The following is a 27,278-nucleotide window of genomic DNA, read 5'->3' on the forward strand; positions in this document are numbered from 1 at the left end:
GGATGAGATGGATGGCCCAGGATGAAAACACAGCCAAGCACAACCTGCCAAGTCCTTTTTACCAACACAGACACAGGAAAAAACTTCAACCAAACTCCAGTGGAGCCATTCCTGGAATCAGCAGGAACTCCATGGCATTCCCAGGTATAAATCCACCACCAGAAATTGTTTCTTGGGCTGATTTGGATGGTGAAAACACAGCCAAGCACAACCTGCCAAGTCCTTTTTACCATCACAGAGACAGGAAAAATCCTCAAGCAAACTCCAGTGGAGCCATTCCTGGAATCAGCAGGAACTCCATGGCATTCCCAGGTATAAATCCAGAACCAGAAACTGTTTCTGTGCTTGGACATTGGAAACTTGGGGTGATTTTGGTAGGAGGGATTGCCCAGTGTGAAAACACAGCAAAGCTCAACCTGCCAAGTCCTTTTCACCAACACAGAGACAGGAAAAAACCTCCACCAAACTCCAGTGGAGCCATTCCTGGAATTAGCAGGAACTCCATGGCATTCCCAGGTATAAATCCACCACCAGAAACTGTTTCTTGGGCTGGTTTGGATGGTGAAAACACAGCCAAGCACAACCTGCCAAGTCCTTTTTACCAACACAGAGACAGGACAAAACCTCAACCAAACTCCAGCGGAGCCATTCCTGGAATCAGCAGAATTTCATGGCATTCCCGGATTTAAATCCACCAGAAATTGTTTCTTGGGCTGATTTGGAAGAGATGGATTGCCCAGGGTGAAAACACAGCAAAGCTCAACCTGCCAGGCCCTTTTTCACCAACACAGAGACAGGAAAAATCCTCAAGCAAACTCCAGTGGAGCCATTCCTGGAATCAGCAGGAACTCCTTGGCATTCCCAGGTATAAATCCAGAACCAGAAACTGTTTCTGTGCTTGGACATTGGAAACTTGGGGTGATTTTGGTAAGAGAGATTGCCCAGGGTGAAAACACAGCCAAGCACAACCTGCCAAGTCCTTTTCACCAACACAGAGACAGGAAAAATCCTCAAGCAAACTCCAGTGGAGCCATTCCTGGAATCAGCAGGGACTCCATGGCATTCCCAGGTATAAATCCAGAACCAGAAATTGTTTCTTGGGCTGATTTGGATGGTGAAAACACAGCCAAGCACAACCTGCCAAGTCCTTTTTCACCAACACAGAGACAGGAAAACACTCAACCAAACTCCAGTGGAGCCATTCCTGGAATCAGCAGGAATTCCATGGCATTCCCAGACACAAAACCACTACCAGATTTTTTTTCTGTGCTTGGACATTGGAAATGGGCTGGTTTGGATGAGATGGATGGCCCAGGATGAAAACACAGCCAAGCACAACCTGCCAAGTCCTTTTTACCATCACAGAGACAGGAAAAATCCTCAAGCAAACTCCAGTGGAGCCATTCCTGGAATCAGCAGGAACTCCATGGCATTCCCAGGTATAAATCCAGAACCAGAAACTGTTTCTGTGCTTGGACATTGGAAACTTGGGGTGATTTTGGTAAGAGGGATTGCCCAGGGTGAAAACACAGCCAAGCACAACCTGCCAAGTCCTTTTTACCATCACAGAGACAGGAAAAATCCTCAAGCAAACTCCAGTGGAGCCATTCCTGGAATCAGCAGGAACTCCATGGCATTCCCAGGTATAAATCCACCAGAAATTGTTTCTTGGGCTGATTTGGAAGAGATGGATTGTCCAGGGTGAAAACACAGCAAAGCTCAACCTGCCAAGTCCTTTTCACCAAGACAGAGACAGGAAAAATCCTCAAGAAAACTCCAGTGGAGCTATTCCTGGAATCAGCAGAATTCCATGGCATTCCCAGATTTAAATCCACCAGAAATTGTTTCTTGGGCTGATTTGGAAGAGATGGATTGCCCAGGATGAAAACACAGCCAAGCACAACCTGCCAAGTCCTTTTTACCAACACAGAGACAGGACAAAACCTCAACCAAACTCCAGTGGAGCCATTCCTGGAATCAGCAGAATTCCATGGCATTCCCAGACAGAAATCCACCACCAGAAATTGTTTCTTGGGCTGATTTGGAAGAGATGGATTGCCCAGGGTGAAAACACAGCCAAGCACAACCTGCCAGGCCCTTTTTCACCAACACAGAGACAGGAAAAATCCTCAAGGAAACTCCAGTGGAGCCATTCCTGGAATCAGCAGAATTCCATGGCATTCCCAGACAGAAATCCACCACCAGAAATTGTTTCTTGGGCTGATTTGGAAGAGATGGATTGCCCAGGGTGAAAACACAGCCAAGCACAACCTGCCAGGCCCTTTTCACCAACACAGAGACAGGACAAAACCTCAACCAAACTCCAGTGGAGCCATTCCTGGAATCAGCAGGGATTCCTTGGCATTCCCAGACACAAATCCACCACCAGAAACTGTTTCTTGGGCTGATTTGGATGAGATGGATTGACCAGGGTGAAAACACAACAAAGCACAACCTGCCAAGCCTGAAAATTTAAGTTCTTTTTCACCAACACAGAGACAGGAAAAATCCTCAAGCAAACTCCAGTGGAGCCATTCCTGGAATCAGCAGGAACTCCTTGGCATTCCCAGGTATAAATCCAGAACCAGAAACTGTTTCTGTGCTTGGACATTGGAAACTTGGGCTGATTTTGGTAAGAGGGATTGTCCAGGGTGAAAACACAGCCAAGCACAACCTGCCAGGCCCTTTTCACCAACACAGAGACAGGAAAAATCCTCAACCAAACTCCAGTGGAGCCATTCCTGGAATCAGCAGGGACTCCTTGGCATTCCCAGGTATAAATCCACCAGAAATTGTTTCTTGGGCTGATTTGGATGAGATGGATTGCCCAGGGTGAAAACACAGCAAAGCTCAACCTGCCAGGCCCTTTTTCACCAACACAGAGACAGGAAAAAACCTCAAGGAAACTCCAGTGGAGCCATTCCTGGAATCAGCAGGAACTCTTTGGCATTCCCAGGTATAAATCCACCAGAAATTGTTTCTGTGCTTGGACATTGGAAACTTGGGCTGATTTTGGTAAGAGGGATTGCCCAGTGTGAAAACACAGCCAAGCACAACCTGCCAGGCCCTTTTCACCAACACAGACACAGGAAAAATCCTCAAGGAAACTCCAGTGGAGCCATTCCTGGAATCAGCAGGGACTCCTTGGCATTCCCAGACACAAATCCACCACCAGAAATTGTTTCTTGGGCTGATTTGGATGGTGAAAACACAGCCAAGCACAACCTGCCAGGTCCTTTTCACCAACACACAGACAGGAAAACACTCAACCAAACTCCAGTGCAGCCATTCCTGGAATCAGCAGAATTCCATGGCATTCCCAGATTTAAATCCACCAGAAATTGTTTCTTGGGCTGATTTGGAAGAGATGGATTGTCCAGGGTGAAAACACAGCAAAGCTCAACCTGCCAGGCCCTTTTTCACCAACACAGACTCAGGAAAAATCCTCAAGGAAACTCCAGTGGAGCCATTCCTGGAATCAGCAGGAACTCCATGGCATTCCCGGATTTAAATCCACCAGAAATTGTTTCTGTGCTTGGACATTGGAAACTTGGGGTGATTTTGGTAAGAGGGATTGCCCAGGGTGAAAACACAGCAAAGCTCAACCTGCCAAGTCCTTTTCACCAACACAGAGACAGGAAAAACCTCCACCAAACTCCAGTGGAGCCATTCCTGGAATCAGCAGGAACTCCATGACATCCAAAGGGAAACTGCACACACAGGAAAAGACTCCACACACACACAGAGAAATTCAACACTCTCAGGGAGAAAATTCACACATACACAGAGGGAAAGTCACTCCACAGAGACAGAGGAAAACTCCTTGCACTGGGCAAGAAAATACACACACAGAGGGGGGAAATACTCACAAAAAGAGGGAGAAAATACACACACAGAGGGGGAAAATACACATAAACAGAGGGGGAAAATACACATAAACAGAGGGGGAAAATACACAGAAACAGAGGGGGAAAATACACATAAACAGAGGGGGAAAATACACAGAAACAGAGGGGGAAAATACACAGAAACAGAGGGGGAAATACACAGAAACAGAGGGGGAAATACACAGAAACAGAGGGGGAAATACACAGAAACAGAGGGGGAAAATACACAGAAACAGAGGGGGAAATACACAGAAACAGAGGGGGGGAAATACAGAAACAGAGGGAGGAAACTGCACACAAACAGAGGGGAAAAATACACAGAAACGGGGGGGGGAAATACACAGAAACAGAGGGGGAAAATACAGAAACAGAGGGGGGAAATACAGAAACAGAGGGGGGAAATACACAGAAACAGAGGGGGGAAATACAGAAACAGAGGGGGGAAATACACAGAAACAGAGGGGGAAAATACACACACACACACACACAGAGAAAATACACACAGAGAAAACACACACACAGAGAGAAAATGCACAGAGAGAGAGAAAACACACACAGAGGGAAACTCCACACACTCAGAAAAATTCAACACTTGCAGGGGAAAATACACACACACAGAGGGGGAAATACACACACACAGAGGGGGAAAATACACACACACAGAGGGGGAAATACACACACACAGAAGGGGAAATACACACACACAGAGGGGGAAATACACACACACAGAGGGGGAAATACACACACACAGAGGGGGAAAATACACACACACAGAGGGGAAAATACACACACACAGAGGGGGAAATACACACACACAGAGGGGGAAATACACACACACAGAGGGGGAAATACACACACACAGAGGGGGAAATACACACACACAGAGGGGGAAAATATCCAGAGGAAAACTGCACACAGAGCCAGGGAAATTGCACACAGAGCCAGGGAAATAATCCAAAGAGACACAGAAACACTCACACAGGAAAACACACACACAGAGGAAAGGACTCCACACACACAGAGCACAGAATCAGCTGGGAGGAGGGAAACCTGCATTCCAGTCTTTGCTTCCCTTATCAACTCTCTCATCCCATGGCTTTGGCACACAAAACAGCTGCATTCTCAGTGCAGATAAACACCTGTGGTAAACCAGGACAAAGCCCCATATTTCCAAGAGAGTGATGCTTTAACCCCCTGCATTTCCCCACCCTCCCTTTCCAAGAGTCACAGTTTAAACCTCTGTATTTCTCGTTCCCCCTTTCCAAGAGTGATGCTTTAAACCCCTGTATGTTCCATCCTTCCTTTCCAACAGAGTCACAGTTTAAACCCCTGAATTTCCCATCCTCTCTTTCCAAGGGAATGCAGGTTTAAACCCCTGTATTTTCCCCTATTCCCTTTCCAAGACTGATACTTTAAACCCCTGAATTTCCCATCCTCCCTTCCCAAAGGAATGCAGGCTTAAACCCCTGTATTTCCCATCCTCCTTTTCCAAGAGTGCTGCTTTAAACTCCTGTATTTCCCATCCTCCCTTCCCAAAGGAATGCAGGTTCAAATCCCTGTATTTCCCATCCTCTCTTTCCAAGAGAGTCACAGTTTAAACCCCTGTATTTCCCATTCTCCCTTCCCAAGGGAATGCAGGTTTAACCCCCTGTATTTCCCATCCTCCCTTCCCAAGGGAATGCAGGTTTAACCCCCTGTATTTCCCATCCTCCTTTTCCAAGAGTGCTGCTTTAAACTCCTGTATTTCCCATCCTCCCTTCCCAAAGGAATCCAGGTTCAAACCCCTGTATTTCCCATCCTCCCTTCCCAAGGGAATGCAGGTTTAAACTCCTGTATTTCCCATCCTCCCTTCCCAAGGGAATGCAGGTTTAAACCGCTGTATTTCCCCCTATTCCCTTTCCAAGAGTGAATCTTTAAACCTCGGTCTTTTCCATCCTCCTTTCCCAAGGGAATGCAGGTTTAAACCCCTGTATTTCCCCATCCTCTCTTTCCAAGACCGAAGCTTTAAACCCCTGCATTTCCCATCCTCCTTTCCCAAAGGAATGCAGGTTCAAACCCCTGTATTTCCCATCCTCCCTTCCCAAATTGCTGCCTTAAACTCCTGTATTTCCCATCCTCCCTTCCCAAGGGAATGCTGCTTTAAACCCCTGTATTTCCCTATTCCTCATCCTGCCAACTCCCCACAGGTAGAACAGAATTCCCTGGGAATTCCCTGTCCTTGGCCAAGCACCCCAACACTGATGTCACAGCTCCAGGTGGCATTTCCTGGATTTCAGTGCTGCTCTGAGGGCTGTTTTCCAAACACATCCGAGTTTTCAGGGATTTAGCCCCAAGGCAGAGCTGGCAGATCGATGTCTGTCAGAGCAGAGTGCCAAGAACAGGCAGGGAAACCTCATTGCACCATCTGAGTGATATTGGAGACGGTGATTAACAATTAACCCTCTCCCAGGCAGCCTCACAAGTGGATTATCTCCTTCAACCTTCACACAAAGGAAACAATTCCCTTCCAAAAAGCCAAATTAGCCCAGCTGAAAATTCTCCCAGAGGAAAACAAGCCCTTTTCCAGGAGCACAGTTAGCAGGAGAGCTGGGAAGGGATTTCCCCTTCTCTGCCTCTTCAAAGAGTTCGTGTTTTATGTCAACCCATCCACAACCCAAACCAGCGTTTTACACTCACAGGCACCTTCCTGCTGTAGTAAAACGAGTAAAGCCCGACCCTTTCAAGGCAACTTTACTGCTCCTTTTATAGACCTCCCTGCCCTTTGATGAGCTGCCATTCCAGGAGGCATCTCAGCTGGGTTCCTGCTGCTCCTGCCAACCCCACCCACTTCCAGGTTGGCTGTGGGAACTGGGTGTGCTGGGAAGGAGCCAGGAATGTCCCAGCAGAATTTCTCCCAAATTCCCACCCAGCAGTCCAGGGATCTCCTTGAACACCGCAGGGACCTCCCTCAGCATCACAGGGACCTCCCTCAGCATCACAGGGACCTCCCTCAGCACCACAGGGACCTCCCTCAGCACCACAGGGACCTCCCTCAGCACCACAGGGACCTCCCTCAGCACCACAGGGACCTCCTTCAGCATCACAGGGACCTCCTTCAGCACCACAGGGACCTCCTTCAGCACCACAGGGACCTCCTTCAGCACCACAGGGACCTCCTTCAGCATCACAGGGACCTCCCTCAGCACCACAGGGACCACCCTCAGCACCACAGGGGCCACCCTGAGCATCACAGGGACCTCCCTCAGCACCACAGGGACCTCCCTCAGCACCACAGGGACCTCCCTCAGCACCACAGGGACCTCCCTCAGCACCACAGGGACCTCCCTCAGCACCACAGGGACCTCCCTCAGCACCACAGGGACCTCCCTCAGCACCACAGGGACCTCCCTCAGCACCACAGGGACCTCCCTCAGCACCACAGGGACCTCCCTCAGCACCACAGGGACCTCCCTCAGCACCACAGGGACCTCCTTGAGCACCAGGTCCATTATGGAGAGAAACAAAACACGATGTGAGGAGGAGACTGAGGGAGAAGCCAGAAGGAAATGGTGTTCCTGAAAATCCAGGTTCACCAACTGCCACTTTGTAAGAGATCTGGAATAAAGTTTGGAATTGCTAAAGCTGGAAAAGCCCTCTCAGGTCACTGAGTTCAGCCACCCCCCAGCACTGCCAAGGCCATCCCTGCCCATGACCCCAAGTGCCACCAGGATGGGGATCCACCACTGCCCTGGGAAACCTGTTCCAAGGTTTTCCAGGAAGGAATTCTCCCTAATATCCAATTTAAACCTCCCCTGAGGCTGTTCCTTTTCTCCAGCTGAGCCCCCCCAGCTGCTCCTCACAAGATTTGGGCTTTTTATATTGTTTTATCTCATATTAATAGAGAAATAAATGAAGCTTCAGCTTCTTGGCTGAGGTGCCAGAAGAGCTGAAGGTTCTCCTGCCACCAAAGCAGCAGCTCCAAACAAGGGAATTCCCTGCAGGTGGAAATCTCTGCTCTCCAGAGGGGCAGAATCCTTGAAAAATAAAGACAATCCCACTATTGTAACCATCCCATGGGAGGGAGTTTTTTTCCTCCAGGGATTATGGAACAGCTCCCAGTGCAGCTGCTCCTGCTCTGTCCAAAAATCAGGTGTCCAAAGAGATATAAAGCTCTGCACAGCCTGACTCAAATCATCTGGCAAATCATGGGAAGAAAAGAGCAATAAAAGGTCCAAAAAAAAAGCAGAGGGATGAACATAAAACCCACTTTGGCACAAGCACCACGTTCCTGGCACTGCCATGGGGAGGGCACAACCAACTGCTCCAGGTGCCCAGCACCAAAACCCTGATTGAAATGCCCAGTTTGAGGTGGAAATACTTAAGAATTTCCTCCTCCAAAGCTGAAAGGATTATTATTGTTCAGGTTTGTTGTGCGGAGGTGGAGGGGAACCTGCTCTTCCAGCTAATTGAACTGCCATTAATTAACTTCCTGACAGGTTTAAGAATATTTCTACGTAAGTTTTAGGCAGTTTTTCTATGTAAGTTTTAGGCAGTTTTTCACTAGATAAACACACCTACACAGGGTGATTTCTCTGGGAAAATAAGCAAACCCTGCTGGCAAACCCCTAAAACTTCAACTCAAATATCACTTTGACCTGCTAAAAACTTCAGGGAAAATTGAAGAAAACTTCCACCAACAGCCAAATTAAGGGAGTCTCTTGGCTTTTCCAGCACTAAGACACAGGAAGAGCAGTTGGAGGGATGTGCTGGGGCTGCTTTTGGCTCTGTTGACTTAAAAAAAAAGCGTCTGAAGTGCCAAGTTTCAGGTTTCACCTCCCGCACACGCCCAGACTTGTGATGGAACACGTTGATGAGAGCAGGGAGGCACTGCAGGAAAACAGGGCACATCCTCACCCCTTCCACCCACCAGGGATTATTAATTATTATCATTAATAACCCGATAACATTCCCCCCTGAGAGCCAAAGGCAACGAGAAACAAAAAATCAAGCACAAAGAAAAAGGAATTTAAATGTGAATTGTATCATCAGCCCCCCCAGCTGGGAGACAGTCCACGATCTTATCTAGTGCTGGTTAACCACAGGAGGGGTTGGAAACATGCGATAACCGGTGAGGAGAATGTTCTGCCAGCTCAGAGCAACTCGATTTTGGCAGCTGAGGACACAAAGATTCCTCTGCCACTCCACATTCTTCCTAAAAGGGTTCACCACTCATCACTTCACTGGGGTGGTCAAAATCCTGACAACTCCCAAAGCCACACAGAGATCTTTAATAAATATAGATTGGGAATTAGGAGAGAATAAAAATGGGTTATATCCACACAGAATAAACTGAGCCTTCCGTGGGAAGAGTGATACAAAAGGGACTTTCTCATCCCAAATGAAGCAATGCCACGTTTCTGGCAATCCTGAAAGGGTTTTAACCCCCACACACCTCCTAAAAATCAAGAGGGTTAATTTATCTGTACTTTAAAAGAACCAAAGTCTCCCAGCACACACAGAATTAATTCCACAGTTAAAACACCCAGGTAGAACATGAACAGAATTAAAAGCCATTCAGCAATAATTTGTCAGCACAACAAGTCCATCAGCACTATTTATTTTCTCCAGGTAGAGCCTGAAATATCCTGGATTCTTATTCTGGATAAGTCTTTGTGGTCTCCTCTGGCCACCAGCAGAACCACCTCTAGCATGACAGTGGGACACAAAGTATGTCCAGAAAGAAATTCAAGTGTCCAATGATATTTTCTGCTCTTTGGATATTTTTTTTTCCAAGACAGAACAACCCTTAAAACCAGCTAAAAGTGGTGCTGTTCCACTTCAACTCCCTGCACCTTCTCATTGTATATCTGGATTGATTCTTCAAAAGATCTCTTTAAATCCTGGCCCCCTCAGCAGCTCTTGGAGCATTTCCCACTGAATTAAAGCATCCCAAGAGCTGCTGTTTGCCCTGTGCTTTTTAAAAATGAAGTGAAAACATGGATACTTTTAATCCAATAGGAGTTTTGTCATCCAGCTTTTTGGGAGGCAGCATCCCAGAGCATTCCATGGCAACCCAGAGCATCCCACGGCATCCCAGAGCATCCCACGGCATCCCAGAGCATCCTGCGGCATCCCAGAGAATCCCGCGGCATCCCATGGCAACCCAGAGCATCCCACGGCATCCCAGAGCATCCCACGGCATCCCAGAGAATCCCAGAACATCCCAGAGCATCCCACGGCATCCCAGAGAATCCCGCGGCATCCCAGAGAATCCCGCGGCATCCCAGAGAATCCCGCGGCATCCCAGAGAATCCCAGAACATCCCAGAGCATCCCACGGCATCCCAGAGCATCCCACGGCATCCCAGAGAATCCCAGAACATCCCAGAGCATTCCACACCATCCCAGAGCATCCCACGGCATCCCACAGCATCCCACAGCATCCCAGAGCACCCCAGAGCATCCTATACCATCCCACAGCATCCCACAGCATCCCATGCCATCCCAGAGCATCCCGTGGCATCCCACACTATCCTATACCATCCCATACCATCCCACACCATCCCACACCATCCCATCCCAGAGCATCCCAGAGCATCCTATGCCATCCCACAGCATCCTATACCATCCCACGCCATCCCATGCCATCCCACAGCATCCCAGAACATCCCAGAGCATCCCAGAACATCCCACGGCATCCTATACCATCCCATACCATTCCACAGCATCCCAGAGCATCCCATCCCACGGCATCCCAGAGCATCCCAGAGCATTCCATGCCATCTCACAGCATCCCACGGCATCCCACACCATCCCATCCCACAGCACCCCAGAGCATCCCAGAGCATCCCACAGCACCCCAGAGCATCCGATGGCATCCCACAGCATCCCAGAGCATCCCAGAGCACCCCAGAGCACCCCAGAGCATCCAATGGCATCCCACAGCATCCCAGAGCATCCCAGAGCATCCGATGGCATCCCAGAGCATCCGATGGCATCCCAGAGCATCCCACACCATCTCACAGCATCCCACGCCATCCCACACCATCCCATCCCACAGCACCCCAGAGCATCCCATGCCATCCCACACCATCCCATCCCAGAGCATCCCACGCCATCCCACACTATCCCATCCCAGAGCATCCCACGCCATCCCACACTATCCCATCCCACACCATCCCATGCCATCCCACGCCATCCCATCCCAGAGCATCCCACGCCATCCTACCCCACACCATCCCACGCCATCCCATGCTATCCCATCCCACAAAGAAGGTGTTGTCCAAACCAGGACAACCCAAAAAGGACCATAGAACATTTTTATATCTACAGAAGGTGTTGTCCAAACCAGGACAACCCAAAAAGGACCATAGAACATTTTTATAACTACAGAAGGTGTTGTCCAAACCAGGACAACCCAAAAAGGACCATAGAACATTTTTATATCTACAGAAGGTGTTGTCCAAACCAGGACAACCCAAAAAGGACCATAGAACATTTTTATAACTACAGAAGGTGTTGTCCAAACCAGGACAACCCAAAAAGGACCATTTAATGTGATCACAACCCTTTAGGTTGGACAGGAGGAGGAAATCTGGGCTAACACAGAGGAGATACGAGACAGAAACACTTATTCTGTTCATGAAGAACATTCCACTCCATCATATTCCATGTCAGACACCTCCAGTGCCCAAGCCTCAGCAAGAGCTGCAGTGCTGAGTCCACACACCACAATTCCAGAGATTTGGGAAGCACAGCACTGGGATTAACTGACAGTCCTGCTACCCAATACCTTCAAAAAGTTGATTAATCGTGGCATCAAATGGAGAGCCTGAAGAGCAGATGCCCTGAGTGAGAGAACCTCAGAGTCACAGAAGGGCTTGGGTTGGGAGGGACCTTAAAGTTCATCTCAAAGCCATGGCAGGGACACTTCCCACCATCCCAGGTTTCTCCAAGCCCCATCCAACCTGGTCTGGGACATTCCAAGGGTGGGTGTCAATGAGAAGGTTTGGATGACCAGCACAGCCCCCTGAGGTCCAGCTGGGGGTGGTGGATCCCCTGAATCCCACCTTGGTGCAGCACAAAATTCAGGGGCTGGAGCCACCCAAGGGAGTCCCCCACACTGCTGGCCCTTCAGCTCTGCCTCCTCAATGCAAAAAAAAAAAAGGAGATTTTAGTTAAATTAACAGGCTGGTTTGAACAAAAACTGAGGGTTTGGGAGCACCTGACAGAGGGCAGTGCAAAGGGCACTCCCAGCTCTGCTCTCATTTCCTGGGCCCACTGGAGGAGAAATCCTGCCCTGCCTGGCACATCCTTCTTCTTGTCTAATCTGCTTTAATTATTAACTTCAATTATTCCTTCCCAGAAGGGGAGAGAGTTTATTTTTCAAGTCTGTGCAGATCAGCTGTAAATCTGCAGCTCCTCAAGGCCTCACTCGATGGTGGAAACACCCAACGGGAAGGGTCTTCTGCACCGCAAATCCTTCGTGTCAGGGTCAAGAGTTTAATTGAAACTCCAGAAATCTGGTGGTCTCTCCAAATGTGAGAGTTCTCCCAGGGAAGGAAAGGAAAAAATGGGAATTTCTGTCTCTGAGCAGGATTGTTTTGGAAAAAAAAAAAAAAATTAGCCAATAGTTGATGGTGAGATGTTATTAAAAAGCAAAGAGATAAAAGCTGAAAGAAAGTGGTAAGCAAGTTCTCCTGAATGTGATGGCAATGCTCTTTTAAATCTTAATTAATTAATTAATTAATTAATTAAAATAATAAAATATGAATGATAAATAATAAATTTATTATAAACAATAAATAGCAAATTTAAATTTAAATTTATAAATAATAAATAATAAATTTATTATGAATAATAAATTTATTATAAATAATAAATAAATGTAAATAAATATATGTGTGTATATATAAAAATATATGTATGTGTGAATATATATATTTGTGTATATATATTTATTTTTATATATTAAAAATATACGTGTGAATATATATTTGTATATATATATTTATTTTTATAGATATAAAAATATATGTGTGAATATATATATTTGTGTATATATTTATATATATAAAAATATATGTATGTTTGAATATATATTTGTGTATATATACATTTATTTATATATATATAAAAATATATGTATGTGTAAATATATATTTGTATATATATATTTATTTTTATATATTAAAAATATATGTATTTGTGAATATATATTTGTATATATATTTATTTTTATATATTAAAAATATATGTATGTGTGAATATATATTTTTGTATATATTTATTTTATAGATATAAAATATGTTTGAATATATATATTTGTGTATATAAATTTATATATATAAAAATATATGTATGTGTGAATATATATATTTCTATATACATTTATTTATATATATAAAATATATGTATGTGTGAATATATATTTGTATATATATATTTATTTGTCTATATATAAAAATATATGTATCTGTGAATATATATATTTTGTATATATATTTATTTATATATATATAAAATATATGTGTGTGAATATATATTTATATATATATATATTTATTTTTATATATTAAAAATATATGTATTTGTGAATATATATGTATATATATATTTATATAAATATATATAAATATATGTATGAATATATTTGTGTATATATATTTATTTATATATATATAAAAATATATGTATATATATAAAATATATGTGTATGTATATATATTATCTATATAAATAAAAAATATATGTGTGTGTATATATATAAAATATAGGTAGGTGTATATATATTTTTGTATATGTATATTTGTATATGTATATTTATTTTTATATATAAAAATGTAGGTATGTGTGTATATGTATTTATGTGTATATATATTTATTTATATAAATATAAATTTATATGTATGTGTATATATATAAAATATGTGTTTGTATATATATGTGTGTATATAATATATATGTATAAATATATATGCATATATAATAAATAAATAAATAAATAAATAAATAAATAAACCCCATTTTATTATCCTGCTCATTTTTTTGATCTAATGAAGGAGAATTTGCCACTATTCTACTATTTAACAATAAATCCTCCAGACCTGCAGCCCAGCCCCTCAACCAACAGCACTTTGCTCAGTTTAATTTGTATTTTGGTAAAATGCCAGAGAGGGTCAGGTTGGATCTCAGGGAAAGGTCCTTCCCCCAGAGGGTGGTGGGCACTGCCCAGGCTCCCCAGGGAGGGTCAAGGTGGATTTTAGGACAAGGCTCTTCCCCCAGAGGGTGGTGGGCACTGCCCAGCCTGCCCAGGGAGGGTTGGGTTGGATCTCAGGGAAAGGTCCTTCCTCCCGAGGGTGGTGGGCACTGCCCAGGCTCCCCAGGGAGGGTTGGGTTGGATCTCAGGGAAAGGTCCTTCCCCCAGAGGGTGGTGGGCAGTGCCCAGGCTCCCCAGGGAGGGTCGGGTTGGATTTTAGGACAAGGCTCTTCCCCCCAAGGGTGGTGGGCAGTGCCCAGGTTCCCCAGGGAGGGTCGGGTTGGATCTCAGGGAAAGGTCCTTCCCCCAGAGGGTGGTGGGCACTGACCAGGCTCCCCAGGGAGGGTTGGGTTGGATCTCAGGGAAAGGTCCTTCCCCCAGAGGGTGGTGGGCACTGCCCAGGCTCCCCAGGGCACTGGGCACGGCCCCAAGGCTGCCAGAGCTCCAGGAGGGTTTGGATGATGCTCTGAGGGACAGGGTGGGATTGCTGGGGGGTCTGTGCAGGGACAGGGTTGGACTGGATGGTCCCTGTGGGTCTTGTCTCACTCAGGCCATTCTGTGCTTCTGTGATTTCTCAGCCACCAGGGGAAAGAAGCCACACTAACCCTTCCAGCTCCCATCTAAGAAATGCTCCTTAAACAGGCACCAAACCCATTCATTCCCAGCCTGAAGTGACCTCAAAGTGCAAACCCAGCAGCTGTAATAAGGTCCAAGGCAATGAGAGGACACAGGACATTCACCCCACCATGGATTCCTTCAACAGGCACCAAACCCCTTCATATCCAGCCTGAAGTGACCCTGAATTCCAAGGCAGACCCAGCAGCTGTAAGAAGGTCCAAGGCACTGAGAGGACACTGGACACTCACCCCACTATGGTCTCCTTCAGCAGGCACCAAACCCCTTCATTCCCAGCCTCAAGTGACCCTGAATTCCAAGACAAACCCAGCAGCTCTAAGAAGGTCCACAACACTCACCCCACCACGGTCTCATGTCATAACCCCTGAGCTCCATTTCAGCACCTTAAGCCGAGCTCTGAATTAGTGCAATTTGCCACAACAGGTTTCTTCCCATCAAGACAAAGGCAGGGCAGCCCTTTTCCCAAACAGCAGGATTAAGTGCTCCCATCTGCATGTTTAGACTCCCAGCAGGGTAATCACCACACTCCAGGGCACGATCCAAGGGGTCGGGAGATGATCTTACACCTCGTGCTGGTTTTGACATGGCCCAGCTGGGAAGGTGTGGAAGGGAGGAGATAAGTCTGCCCTGAAGCTCCACTTATTCATCATTCCCAGGGGATGAGCCAGGCTGGGATGGAATCCTGCTCTTCCCAACTCCACAACACCCCAAAGACCAGAGCATCAACACTGCCCTGTGTGTCAGGGATTCAGGAGATAAGGCACTGCCTGGGAGCTGGCACGGCATTCACCATGCTGGGATACAGCCCTGGCAAAGCCCAGCTGGGCTGAGTGAGGGTATCCATCCTGGGAGGGATGGCACTGGCTGGGAGCTGGCACTGCAATCACCACACTGGGATACAGCCCTGGCAAACCCATCTGAGTGAGGGTATCCACCCTGGGAAGGATGGCACCAAGAGGATGGCACTGGCTGGGAGCTGGCACTGCAATCACCACACTGGGATACAGCCCTGGCAAAGTCCAGCTGGGCTAAGTGAGGGTATCCATCCTGGGAGGGATGGCACTGGCTGGGAGCTGGCACTGCAGTCACCACACTGGGATACAGCCCTGGCAAACCCATCTGAGTGAGGGTATCCACCCTGGCAGGGATGGCACCAAGGGGATGGCACTGGCTGGGAGCTGGCACTGCAATCACCACACCGGGATACAGCCCTGGCAAAGCCCAGCTGGGCTGAGTGAGGGTATCCCCCCTGGCAGGGATGGCACCAAGGGGATGGCACTGGCTGGGAGCTGGCACTGCAGTCACCATGCTGGGATACAGCCCTGGCAAACCCATCTGAGTGAGGGTATCCACCCTGGGAAGGATGGCACTGGCTGGGAGCTGGCACAGCAGTCACCATGCTGGGATACAGCCCTGGCAAAGCCCAGCTGGGCTGAGTGAGGGTATCCACCTTGGGAAGGATGGCACCAAGGGGATGGCACTGGCTGGGAGCTGGCACTGCAGTCACCATGCTGGGATACAGCCCTGGCAAAGCCCAGCTGGGCTGAGTGAGGGTATCCACCCTGGCAGGGATGGCACCAAGAGGATGGCACTGGCTGGGAGCTGGCACTGCAGTCACCACACTGGGATACAGCCCTGGCAAACCCATCTGAGTGAGGGTATCCACCCTGGGAAGGATGGCACTGGCTGAGAGCTGGCACTGCAATCACCACACTGGGATACAGCCCTGGCAAACCCAGCTGGGTGAGGTTATCCACCCTGGGAAGGATGGCACCAAGAGGATGGCACTGGCTGGGAGCTGGCACTGCAATCACCACACTGGGATACAGCCCTGGCAAACCCAGCTGGGTGAGGTTATCCACCCTGGGAAGGATGGCACCAAGAGGATGGCACTGGCTGGGAGCTGGCACTACAATCACCACACTGGGAAGTGTCAATGGACTTCAAGCAAGGCCTGGTGGGGAGAGGGAAAGCCCTGGGAGCTGAGCTAATTGTGGGCTGACTGGGAGAGCCAAACGATCACCCTGCAAAGATTGATGACTCACCAAGCTGTGGAACAACCAGGACAACTCCCTTCCTCCTGCCATAAAACATCCACGTGCAATCACCTCTGGAATTCACCTGCACTGCAGGTACACGGCCTGGCCAGGGACTGCCAGGAGACAAACACTCCACAGGAGGACAGAGACTTCCACCTCCGAGTTCCTTTCTCCAAGCTGCTCTGGGTATTCCCAAACAAAACCCTTTCTCATCAGAAACCTTCTAATTTTTGTTGTCTTTATCTTAAAAGCTCATCCAAGCAGAGGCAGAATGGGGTGGTTCAGTTATGGAGGAAGCTCCAAAACTTTAAACTTGGGGGTTCCAAACTGACCTGAGAAACAGAGATCTCAGCGTTTCAGCTTTTAGAATTTTCAGCAAAGATGTTTATGGAGGGAGGGAACTTGAGGCACGTGGCATTGCCAGCCCTGGATTTCTCCAAGAGGCTCTGCAGTGCCTCTGGTCTCCCCATGTGCAGCTCCAGACCCTCCCTGCATTTCCCCTTGGACAGATGGCAACTCACACAACCCCATTTTCCTGGGATTGCCCTTAGGAACCAACCAGCTGAGTCTTGCATAGCCTGAACCTCGAACACTGCCCAGCCCTGGGACTGTTTCCATTGCCTGCATTGGCAGAGCACCCACGGGCCCCACACAGCACCTGGGACACCACAGGAACTGCTGCCTCTTGTCCCAAAGGATTTCCAGCCTCATCCAGGGCAGGGATGTCCCTCTGGATACAGGGAATAGCTGCAAGAAGGCAGGGTCTGTTCTCAGCAGAAACACCCTGCAAAGGGCAGCAACAGCCTGGCAGTGCCAGCCCAGCACCTGCCCAGGGACTTTCACAGGATGGTTTGGGTTGGATTGGGCCTTAAATCCCATCTCATTCCAAACCCCTGCCATGGGCAGAGACACCTTGCACCAGCCCAGGTTGCTCCAGCCTGGCCTTGGACACTCCCAGGGATGGATCCAGGGGCAGCCACAGCTTCTCTGCCCAACCTGTGCCAGGGCCTGCCCACCCTCCCAGCCACCAATTCCTTCCCAATATCCCACCTAGCCCTGCCCTCTGGCAGTGGGAAGCCATTCCCTGTGTCCTGTCCCTCCAAGTCCTTGGCCAACATCCCTGTCCAGCCTTCATGGTGGGCAGCTTGGATTGTTTTCCTTCCTGGTCTTTGCTTCCCTGGGCACATTTTTCCTGTGTTCTGTTATTCCTTCCAGTGAGGGCCATCACAGCTCCTTTGGAAGGGCCCAAGACTTGCTGCCACCCCTGAGGAACTGGGAGCCATCCCTGGGCAGCAATCCCTGGGGAACTGGGAGCCATCCCTGGGAATTTCAGAGCAATTCCTGAGGAACTGGGAGCAATCCCTGGGGAACTGGGAGCCATCCCTGGGAATTTCAGAGCAATTCCTGAGGAACTGGGAGCAATCCCTGGGGAACTGGGAGCCATCCCTGGGGAACTGGGAGCCATCCCTGGGGAACTGGGAGCACAGGACCTTTTACAGCTCTGGAAGCAGCAGGAGGGGTGTAACAACTGCACTTTTACAACCCATTGTAAAACACGGGCTATGATTTGGGTCCCAACACCTGACGCTGCACACCCAGCGATTCCCACAGTCTGGCTCCTTCCCACCAGCTGCTGGGGACACCCTGATTTGGGTGCCACCTCCTGCTCCCCATGGGGCTGGGGACACCCTGATTTGGGTGCCACCTCCCGCTCCCCGTGGGGCTGGGGACACCCTGATTCCGGTGCCACCTCCCGTCCCCCATGGGGCTGGGGACACCCTGATTCCGGTGCCACCTCCCGTCCCCCATGGGGCTGGGGACACCCTGATTTAGGTGCCACCTCCTGCTCCCCATGGGGCTGGGGACACCCTGCTTTGGGTGCCACCTCCCGCTCCCCGTGGGGCTGGGGACACCCTGATTTGTGTGCCACCTCCCGCTCCCCATGGGGCTGGGGACACCCTGATTCCGGTGCCACCTCGCACTCCCGCACACCAGCACCCCCCGCCCCGGGTGCCAGCCCCGCTCCCGGGTCCCGCGGGTCAGCATCCCCCGGGGGCGGCAGGACGGGGGTCCCGCAGCCCCGAACCCGCTCCCGCCCCGGGCCCCTTCCCCGCACTCACCGTCCGTCCAGGGGCGGCGAACACCGGGACAACGAAGCAGCGGGTACCGGGACACAGGGGCACCGGGACACAGGGGCACCGGGACACAGGGGCACCGGGATACCGTGTCAACGAAGCACCGGGATACCGGGACTCGGGAGCTCCGACACACCGGGGCTGTGCGCCCCTGGCCGTGCGGGCGGTGCCGGAGGAGGGGCCGGGGCGGGAGCTCCGCTCGGACACCCCGTGCCCGCCCCAGGGGCGGTGGCACCTGCGGGCAGGGCGGGACCAGCTGCGGGGGAGAGGAGGGGACCCCCCTCCGAGCATCCCCCGACACCTCCAGAGAACCCCGGGACTGGCATCAGAGTGGCATCCCGGCACAGCCAGGGGGTGCTGAGACGTGTCACCACCAGGTATCTTAACCCCAAACTACCGACTAAACTCATTTTAGGGTAAATTCAGGCTCCATTGGGTTCAGCTGTGCTGGCAGATAAATTATTCAAGTGTTTAAATCAGCAGTGCCAGGCTCGCAGCGAGGATTTTTCTAGGGATGCAAAGCCCGTTCCTTTGTTGTTTTTTTTCACCGGGCTCTTGCGTAAACTGGAGCTTGGAAATAGATACAGTAATTTGTGATGTTTTCATAGAGTTAATTAAGTGCCGCAATCCCACATTCCTAAAGTGAAATTGCAGGGATGTACTTGCAAACAGTCTGCTCTGTAATTGAGCTCGTCCTCCAGGCACAGCCTTTATCTGAGAGATCTGCGAGGGGTTTGACTCCCGGCAAAGGCTCTGGCACCGCGTTTTGTCCTGGTGGGGAATGGTTGGGCTTCCCATCTGCTCTCCTTGCTAGAAACCATCTGCACTGAAAAGCCACCCTCATCCTGCAGGCAGGAGCTTCTCAGAGGGGAAGGAAGTGCCTTTCACACACTGAAAGCAGCACAATCGAGTGTTTATTCTCATTTAGAAATAATCGACTCCAAATTTCACCAGACTAATTTCTGACTCAGCTACCGTGTAATCCTCGTTAGAAATCTGCTCATCAACAACAAAAAAAGGAGAGCAATCCATTTCTCCAGAAACCACGGAGTGTCTGGAATTTGCATTGCTGAGGAGAAAAAGAATGGTTTAATTGAGAAATGCTCAGAGTAATAATTACTGGAAATAAGCTAATAAGCTCTGACTTTAAGGAGGCTGCAGGAACTTCACTACACTGCACCCAAAGTCAGTGTAATATTCCTGTAAAGATGGAAATGCATGGAGAGGTTACATGGAGGAGCCTCCCTGTGATCCTCCAGGCTACTAAAAAACTGGAGGAACAAAGGATTTGTCCATGGAGAGGCGGTAGAGAAGATGCAATTATTTACAAATAAAAATAAAAATTAATGCTATGTGTTCATCTCCCAGTCATCCAAACCTTTTAATTAACACCCCACCCTGGAAGTGTCCAAGGCCAGGTTGGACAGGGCTTGGAGCCACCTGGGATAGTGGGAGGTGTCCCTGGCCATGGCAGGGGTGGCACTGGGTGGGCTTTAAGGCCCCTTCCAACCCAAACAGTCTGGGATTCTATGAATTACTTTGTGCAGGTTTGGAAGGAAAGGTAAAATCCAGAGTGTGGCCTGGGATGGGATTCCAGCACACTCAGGAGTGCGGTTCCACTGAATGGATCACCCATAAATCATGGAATATTCTGAGTTGGAAGGGATCATCCAGGCCAACTCCTGGCTCTGCACAGAAACCCCAACAATCCTCCATGTCTCTGTGCTGTTGGCCAAACCCTCCTGGAGCTCTGGCAGCCTTGAGGCCGTGGCCATTGCCCTGGGGAGCCTGGGCAGTGCCCCCCACCCTTTCCCTGAGATCCAACCTATCCCTCCCTGGCACAGCTCCAGCCATTCCCTGGGTCCTGTCCCTGGTTCCAGAGTGCAGTCACTGCTGGAGGTACCATGTCCCACCACATCCACACCAGAGAGTTTAGCTCAGTTTTATCTTCCACTGTAAGGGATTCCAAATGATACAACTCATGCAGTGTGCCAGTGTATCCTTCCAGCCACCCATCCATCCTTCCATCCATCCACTTTTCCATCCATCCATCCATCCATCCATCCATCCATCCATCCATCCATCCTTTCCTCCTTCCATCCATCCATCCATCCCTCCATCCATCACTCCTTCCATTCATCCACTTTTCCATCCATCCATCCATCCATCCATCCATCCATCCATCCATCCATCCATTCATCCATCCACTTTTCCATCCCTCCATCCATCCATCCATCCCTCCATCCATCACTCCTTCCATTCATCCATCCCTCCATCCTTCCATTCCTCCATTCTTCCATCCATCCACTTTTCCATCCATCCATCCATCCATCCATCCATCTCTCCCTCCCTCCCTTCCTCCATCCATCCATCCATCCATCCATCCATCCATCCATCCATCCATCCATCCCTCCTTCCATCCATCCATCCATCCATCCATCCATCCATCCATCCATCCATCCCTTCCTCCTTCCATCCATCCATCCATCCATCCATCCCTTCCTCCTTCCATCCATCCATCCCTCCATCCATCACTCCTTCCATTCATCCACTTTTCCATCCATCCATCCATCCATCCATCCATCCATCCATCCATCCATCCATCCATCCATCCACTTTTCCATCCCTCCATCCCTCCATGCATCCATCCATCCCTCCACCCTTCCATTCCTCCATTCTTCCATCCATCCACTTTTCCATCCATCCATCCATCCATCCATCCATCCCTCCATCCCTCCATCCATCCATCCATCCATCCATCCATCCATCCATCCATCCATCCACCCACCCACTTTTCCATGCATCCATGCATCTATCCATCCATCCATCCATCCATCCACCCTTTTTTCCATCCCTCCCTCCCTCCCTCCCTCCCTCCCTCCCTCCCTCCCTCCATCCATCCCTCCATCCATCCATCTCTCGCAGAATTCAGCACAAAGATAAAAGACTTCTCTCCACGGGATGCTGGGGGGAGGGTTCAGGTTTGCTATCAAGACTTTAATACATTTCAGCATCATTTGATGCTATGGCAAAAAAAAAAAATTAAAAAAAAAAATTTCCCCCTTGTTACCAGCAAAACGTGTCCACAATTTATTTCTTTTGTTCTGTTTTAATCCTAAATCGAACACTACTGTAAAGATACACAGAGCCCAGAGAATACACATCTGCAGCACACATTACACAACTTTACAAACTAGACAGGTAGAAATCTACAGGGTGCCCCAGCCCCCGTGGGTGCCCCCCAGGAGGGTGTGGGTGGGCAGGGCTGGGGGCGCGGCAGGACCCGGCGCCGTCCCGGCGGGCGCTGCCAGCGCGGCGCGGTCCGTACAGGCACAGTGAGGACACGAATCAAAGCAAGGGGAGATTGAGATTATCCTGCTATCACTTTATTCCCTCATTTCCTCCCTTTTCCCACTGGGGTGGACTTTCCCGAGGTGTTTCTCCTCCAACAATGGAAAGCTGGTGAGGCCTTTTCCTCTTGGACCTTCGGCGCCGTTTGGTTTGAACACCCATCCCTTCAAATTATAAAATGGTTTATTTGCTTTATTTTCAAGCCTTAGGGGAGATTGGATACTGGGAAGGGATTCCTGGCTGGGAGGGTGGGCAGGCCCTGGCACAGGTTGGGCAGAGAAGCTGTGGCTGCCCCTGGATCCATCCCTGGGAGTGTCCAAGGCCAGGCTGGAGCCACCTGGGACTGTGGAAGGTGTCCCTGCCCATGGCAGGGGGTGGAATAAGATGGTCTTTTATGTCCCTTCCAACTCAATCCACTCCAGGATTCCATGATTTATAAAAACTTCAGGCAAAGATGCACCTTAGTGCATCAGGCTTTATAAAATGAAATTGGGAAGGTTCTGTAGGCAGGAATTAGCAGAGGAAAAATTTCTGTGCCTTGTTTTTCAGTCTATTCAGGATAATCCAACTCTCACCCTTGTTGAGTTAAATACAAATCTTAAAAATGCATCAGCTGAGACCTTTCCAGGCTTCAAACTTCCCTTGCTCTCCAGAAAACAAGTGGGTGAACCGTGAACTCCAGGACAAACACAAGATATTTGAACATACCATGGAGAGAAGCTCGAGGGAGCCAGAAATACTGTTTAATTACTAGCAAAAAAAAGAACAATATGCACTTCAGTTCCATCTGAAACAATTTCCCCTCCATGAAGGGCATTCCCACCCCACTTTGTCCCATGCATGACAGTTGAGATGTGACATTTCCTTTGCGCTGTACAAACCACAACTTGAAAATGAGCCTTGGATGAAGAGAACACAACACTCCAAGGGGAAAGAAAGGAAAGAATCAGGTGGCAGAGACAGCAAGAGGCAGGGCTGGATCCCTGCAGAGCACAGGAGTGGTTCTCCTTTCCACAGAGAAAAGGTGAAAGCCTTAAAAATGGTACAAAAGTGGAATATACAACTCGTGGTACAAACTGAAATCACCTCATTAAAAGAGGCTTCAAACCCAAGCACTGATAGACCAGCAGAGCGTTTTTAACCCACAAGTCATGGCTTTCCAGTTGGGAAATATGTGGAGAATTTTAGCCTAAGGCATCTTTGGGCCATTTCAGCAGGAGAAAAACCCTCCTGCATCTGGCTGGGAAAGTGAACTCGGAGAAACTTAGTTGGGTTTGCAGCTAGTGGGACTGACTGGCTGATCAGCACTAGCACCACTAAGAGATGTCCAAGTCAACCTCCTCCTCCAGCTGCAGGAGGATCTCAGCACTGCCCTGCACAACTGCTGATGCTCTGAGGAATTCACACCTTTTTTTTTATTATTTAATATCACATTTAGGATACAATTCCACACCAAACTCTTGAGTTGGAAGAACAGAACAGAAAAAGTTTTCCTGTGACACAAAAAGAGTTTGGTGCCTTTCCCAAAACCAAACCAAGAGGGTTCTTAGTTCATAGTAGAAACTTCAGCTCCCAACCAGCTGGTGAAATAGCCCAGAGTGGTTCTGAGTTAGTGATTTGATTCAAGATTGCATATGGCAAGTTCACAGTTGGTTCTTCTGGCAGTGCACAAGCACGGAAAGAAAGAAAGAAAATATAAAACTCTGGAAAATACAAAATAAATTAAACACATGCAAATTTGCAGCTTCGTTAAATATGTTTAGCAAAATGCTCCCCAAAATAGTGCAACATTAAAAAAAAAAAAACAACCAACCCAACAACAACAACAAAAAAGGAAACAGTTAAATTAAGTCCCAACTTTGCAACACCTTCGTTTCAGTAGAAAAAAATACCTAAAGTCAATTCACACTCTACAGAACCAAATAGTTCTACTCCTACCAATAAATTAAAAAAAAAACAACAACCAAAAATTAAAGAAGAGCCAAAGTCTGCAAAAAAGGACTCGAGGGTGATGCTCGGCTTAACCTCCCTGTAATCCCGGTTTGCCTAAACCCGACCGACCTGCAGGATGTGCAGGCAGGGAAGAGCAGGAGCAGCACCTTCCCAGAGTGATTCCAGTGCCCCCTTGCTGGGAAGTTGGGAATTTGCTGCCTGGCTCCAGAGAGACACACAGGGAAGGCTCGTCCTTACCTCGGTGAGACCATCCCAGTGGACCATGAGGAGGTCGGTGACTTCCAGACCCTCTCCTTTCCCCTCGGAAGGTGCTCCTGAAATCCCAGCAAGGGTATTCCCAACAACTCTCAGCTCCTTTTGGACTCTCCCCTCTGTCATTTTTTAAGGGAGGATCTGGGGTTTTGGGGGAGTTTCTTTGCCTTTGTTCCTTGAAGGGACTTTAATGTGAATTCCGGGGCAAACAGATCGGGGCTTGCCAAAGGCACGTGGGGAAGGGGGAAAGGGGAGGAGGGAAATGCTTGTCAGATTTTCCAAGACAAGGTTTCCACAGCATTCTGAAAGCCTCCAAAATTTCCTAAGGAATGACACTCACAAACATCACACTCCAGGAGAACCCACCACGGTGGGAGAACTACGAGCAGCTTCATTTTCCAACAGGTCACACAAATATATCCATGGAACCACCAAACCTCAAATCCTACCTCTAGACTAACAGATTTCTCTGCATCCCATTTGATCTCGACCAGGTACTGCAATAAAAGGTTATTTTATACAGTCCAAGGGTTATTTTTTTTGTTTCTTTGTTTTCCCTCAGGATTTTACAAACGGTTCTTTGGGGAAATTTCCTTCTGAAAATGTAAAGCGGGAAAACGAAACCACATAGCAGCACATTTTCATCCCCCTAAAAATATAAAATAATATGTATATTATACAGTAAATCAGTCATGACAGAGCACAATCACCTGCCTTTGGTGGCACTTGGTCAGTGGATCTTTAATTCTTTGCTGCCAGAAGTCGGGATTTACGGATGCAACGGAGACCTCGAGGGGGGAAAAGCATCACTTTGAGTGTCGAAGCCCCAACCCAAGCAGTGCCAAGGTGGCCTGGGGGTGGCAGCCTCCCTATCCTGACTGAGATGGGAATGTCCAGCACCCCACTGGGCAGGGGTGAGCAGGAGGGTGGAGCAGGACAGTGGCCCAGGAGATCCCGCGGAGCGCCCGGAGCGAAGCGGCGCTGACGGCCGGAGCGTGGGCAGGACAACGGGACGTGGGGCGGGTGGAGAAGGGGCAGGAAAGAAAGGAGTGAATAAATGACAGTCCTGAACATGCTCAGTGGGACTGACCTGCCAAGAGAGCAGAGAGACAGCAGGTTAGTGGGGTTTGGGGGGAGGGAAGAACCCCCAGGGGATGTCCCCAACACAAGAGGCTCCGTAACAGAGTCCCGGAAAGCAAAGGCTGGCACTTCATGGGATTTCATAGAATCCTAGAATGGATTGGGTTGGAAAAGCCCTCTGAGATCATCAAGTCCAACCCTTGGGCCAACTCCAGTCCCTTTACCAGATCATGGCACTCAGTGCCACGGCCAAGCTCAGTTTCAAAACCTCCAGGGATGGGGAATCCACCCCCTCTCTGGGCAGCCCATTCCAATCCCTGAGCACTCTCTCTGCAAAGAATTTTTTCCTGATCTCCAACCTAAACCTCTCCTGGCAGAGCTTGAGCCCATCGTGCCCCCTTGTCCTATTGCTGAGTGCCTGGGAGAAGAGACCAACCCCCACCTGGCCAGAACTTCCCTTCAGGCAGTTCCAGACAGTGCTGAGGTCACCTCTGAGCCTCCTCTTCTCCAGGCTGAACACCCCCAGCTCCCTCAGCCTCTCCCCACAGCACTTGTGCTCCAGTCCCTTCTCCAGCCTCGTTGCTCTTCTCTGGCCCCGCTCCAGCCCCTCAAGCTCTTTCCTCAACTGAGGGGCCCAGAACTGAACACAACACTCAAGGTGTGGCCTCCCCAAGGCAGAGTCCAGGGGAAGGGTCACTGCCCTGGGCCTGCTGGCCACGCTAGTTTGGATCCAGGCCAGGATCCCATTGGCCTTCTTGGCCACCTGGGCACACTGGTGGCTCCTGTTGAGCTTCCTGTCCCTCAGTCCCCCCAGGTCCCTCTGCCTGGCTGCTCTCCAGCCACTCTGTGCCCAGCCTGGAGCGCTGCAGGGCTTGGGGTGGCCAAAGGGCAGGACCTGCACTTGGCCTTGTTGAACCTCATCCCATTGGGATCAGCCCATCCCTCCTGCCTGTCCAGGTCCCTCTGCAGAGCCCTCCTGCCTGTCCAGCTCCCTCTGCAGAGCCCTCCTGCCTTCCAGCAGGTCGACACTCCCTCCCAACTTGGTGTCAGCAGCAAATTTGCTGATGATGGACTCAATCCCCTCATCTAAATCATCACTAAAGATGTTAAACAGGACTGGACCCAACACAGACCCCTGGGGACACCACTGGTGACCAGCTGGATGCAGCTCCATTCACCAGCACTCTCAGGGCCCGACCCTCCAGCCAGCTCCTAATCCAGGAGAGGGGACACCTGTCCAAGCCATGGGCTACCAGCTTTTCCAGGAGTGTATTATGGGAGACAGTGTCAAAGGCCTTGCTGAAGTCCAGATAGACACACCCACAGCCTTCCCCTCATCCACCAGGTGGGTCACCTGATCGTAGAAAGAGAACCTTCAAGGGACACTCAGGTCTGCCCCAGACACCACCTTTATGTTTATTTCCATTCCTAAATTATAAACTTATTTGTTCTTTAATTATTCAGAAAAAAAACTCATCTAAAAGCAGATTGTGTAGAGAATTTGATAATTCTGTGCAGTTTCTGGGGGAGCACGAGAAGGAGTCAAAAGGAAAAGCACACACCAGAATTTTGGTTTCTTTAAATTATTTGAAAAACCTGAAACTTTTTGAAACCTACACTTTGTTGAGAGATATTCAGCAGATATGATAATAATTTAGAATATGAAAATGTGCAACGACAGTCTGTAAATGACCAGCAGAAAATTAATA

At 49.0% G+C, this 27,278-nt stretch overlaps 2 protein-coding genes across 2 annotated transcripts in view; both read right to left on the reverse strand.

Annotated features, from left to right (window-relative positions):
• Positions 1–19,085, reverse strand: part of LYPD6B (LY6/PLAUR domain containing 6B) — a 56,207-nt gene extending 37,122 nt beyond the window's left edge. Inside the window, exon 1 of the mRNA XM_071562216.1 lies at positions 18,919–19,085. The gene's annotated coding sequence lies outside the window, so the exon portion shown is untranslated. The remainder of the gene's footprint in view (positions 1–18,918) is intronic.
• Positions 19,086–21,897: 2,812 nt separating this feature from the next.
• The window catches only part of KIF5C (kinesin family member 5C), an 81,556-nt gene continuing 76,175 nt past the window's right edge, over positions 21,898–27,278 (reverse strand). Inside the window, exon 26 of the mRNA XM_071562453.1 lies at positions 21,898–25,579. The gene's annotated coding sequence lies outside the window, so the exon portion shown is untranslated. The remainder of the gene's footprint in view (positions 25,580–27,278) is intronic.

The sequence above is a fragment of the Pithys albifrons genome, chromosome 8, assembly GCF_047495875.1.
Source record: "Pithys albifrons albifrons isolate INPA30051 chromosome 8, PitAlb_v1, whole genome shotgun sequence".
Lineage (NCBI taxonomy): Eukaryota > Metazoa > Chordata > Aves > Passeriformes > Thamnophilidae > Pithys > Pithys albifrons.